The following is a 3,041-nucleotide window of genomic DNA, read 5'->3' as shown; positions in this document are numbered from 1 at the left end:
AAAAAAAGAAGAAGTCTGGTTCACCCCACTATATTGGAACATCGGATACATTCATGCGTGATGAAATTTATCTTGCACAAATACTCACAGCAAGGTACTGCTATTAAATCCCTACCAGAGCCTTGGACAGATCCTTCACAAGCCATCTGCACCTGGGCAAATTTCACATACGGAGAAGAAAAGAGATGTCTGAAAATTAGTCTTCCTCATTCGTACAAGTTTATTTCAGTTTTGTCTCTGTAAAGTCATGTGTATCTAGGAATTGTCATTCATAGGTCCTTCTAGGTGACTAGCCCAGCTCTGACTGCATCCTAGTGCTAGAGTTGCCCCTTAGCTGGTATTAACCACATTACAGTGTGCAGCAACAAAGCACAGTGGCATGAGTGAAGCTAGGTGAGATTTTCAAACTTCTAATCTGCATTGATTCTTACTCTGTGCTTTATCACTTCTATATCTGAGCACTCTCACAGGGCACTGAGAAATGGCTAATTTCTGACAAGTATTTGTTCCCAAGTGACTGAGAAGTACAAGTCCCTTTCACTTTCTAAGTGGAACTGCGCTTAGTGTATGTGGTTGGCACCCATGGTTTCACACAATCCACCAGCGTACAAAATTACCTATTTTAAAATAACCCTGTGTCTATCTTAGCATTCTTGCTCTTCCCTATTTCACTCTTTGCTACCAACCTTTCAGCATGTGGCAGTAACAGGAAGTAGAATTGGGGACAGCAAAAAAGCCGAACTCTTCTAGTCTATAGGGTGAGCTCCTCCAAACCTTGAAGTCAATTGCACAACTTCCATTGAAGTTATTAGCAACAGAAGCAGGCCATGAGTCAAGACTATGTATGCGTGTGTGTGTGTGTGTACATACATCTGTGTGTGTGAGAAAAAGCCATCAAAACAAAAATTTTAAGTTTTAAGAGTGGCTTTGTCTAGCATTTAGAGAGATATAACAGTCATGGTTAATTGCAGAGCATAAATCTCTTCCAAAAGGAAAACTTAATACTTTTTCCTGCTCTGAGTATACACATTTTTATACATTTAGTGACACCATAAGAAGGAGAATTGCCCAGATGTTATTGTGGTGGGTGCCACAGAAATGTCTGCAGGTAAATAAACACACTGAGTGAAATCAGACATTTAAATGGAGTACAAAAATCTTCCTGGGATTTTCTTCGGCATCCTCACTATCCATCATTTTAGAAAAACACAGAAGCTTAGCACAGCATTTTCTATGCTGGGATTTTAGATATTGAGGTAGTGCAGGAACACCAACCCCACTGGTCAAAGAAGTCATGTGGCTGTTCCTTCAAAATTGTGAGACTGGCTGAGAGAATCATGAGGTTAATGATAATGAAATTCTTTTTATTTGCCATCTGATTTTCTGAACTTTACATTGCACTCTGAGTATGTTTACAAGCTTTGTGCCCTACCCATGAAAGCTGGAAATGTAGTCCTTCATTAAAAGAAAGCTAAGATTCTCATCAGATGACCCCAGGAATGGAGGATTTAAGGAGAAACACTAGGGCCGTGTCCAGACAAGCAGGGGCATGCACTTGCAGCATCATAAATTGCCTCACTGCACAGCCCTGCCCATGCCCTTTGTTGTGGGACAAATTTTCCTGCGATGGGCAAACGGCCATTGTCCAGCTCCTCCTGGCTTTTCAGCATGGGAGAGCTAGAAGCTGGGGCCAGCACCTGTGCTGGCCCCAGCAGTATTATCTGGTATCCTAGTGGTGTGCTGGAGCAGCAGTGGCAGCATGGAGGCCTGGCTGGCAGCCAGAGCATTGCTGTGGATGGCCTGATTTCCATTTGTGCCAGCACACACTTTTTTTGCATGTGTTGAACCACTTTTTCTACCACCAGTTTTTTTTTGGTTTTTTTGCTAACAGGAAATCTCAGTTGCAAATTATGCTGCCATTTGTAGTGCCACAAATAGATCTGTGGCACCACAACCTGCACACCCCTACTTGTCTGGATGTAGCCAAGGGGTATAGATATATGAACAACTTACCACAGGATAAAAGGGATGGGACTTTGCCATACCTTGGCTTTTCCAGCCTAAACCTCTCAGGGGGCATGTTCCCTGCTTAGCTGCAGCTGGCATATGCTTTCCCCCTCCCGCTCTGAGAGAGAGAAGTGGCAAAGGACACTGGCATTGCAGAGGTCAGCTCTGCTTTTGCTGCTTGTACAGAAGTTCTGTCTTTTGAAAGAGATTCTCTGGGGAGCTGCTTCACTTGGGTTGTTCCCAAGTGATTTTTCTCCCTGAATCACCAGACATACTCTGGGAGAAAAATTATGAACTTCTAGAGACAGGTGGTTCTCCAGAAAAAGCAGGGACTCTCCCTAGAGAAACTGAATGTCTGTCCAATCCCATCACCTTCAGTGAAAGAGGGGGAAATTACTGTTGGTTAGCTTTCACTTATTATAAGAGTGTGCACATGGGCAGTTCCTGTGAAGTAGCTGACATATGGTAGAGCTCTGCTGCTTTTTATTCTGTGGTAAATTGTTCCTATGTCTGTATCCTTAATGCCACTGGGTTCTTGCTGCCATCATGAAAATGACAACATTCCATTGCAGATATGATGTATCCAGATGTACTTTATCTACATTTCACATCAGACTACCTCTCTCCAAACAAAAGGTACCTTTGCGATCTGCATGGGTCAAGCTGCAGCAGTCACTCAAATACAGGATAGCAGGAGCGTAACACTTTTTTAGATTAGAGAATTTTTTATTGATGAAACCTCTTAATGTGGTTATAGAGATGCAAACTCCTCTCTGAAAACATTGTGCTGATGTGAGATAGATATGGCACCATCAATGTACTTACAGCACTGGAATGTCTCCTTGCCAAAAAGGAGGCTTACTCCCAATGGAAAGGAGGGGTCATCACTAAGGAGGACTATTCAGCAGTTGCTCGGGGATGTAGGGGGATGGTTAGGAAGGCCAAGGCAGAGATGGAACAGGGGCTGGCTTCCCGGATTAAGGACAACAAGAAGTCCTTTTTTAAGTACATAGGGAGTAGAAAGAAGGCCCCAG

The sequence above is a fragment of the Gavialis gangeticus genome, unplaced genomic scaffold (genome assembly GCF_001723915.1).
Source record: "Gavialis gangeticus isolate Ggan-Ray unplaced genomic scaffold, GavGan_comp1, whole genome shotgun sequence".
In the NCBI taxonomy this organism is placed as follows: domain Eukaryota; kingdom Metazoa; phylum Chordata; order Crocodylia; family Gavialidae; genus Gavialis; species Gavialis gangeticus.
Note: the sequence above shows the minus strand (reverse complement) of the source record.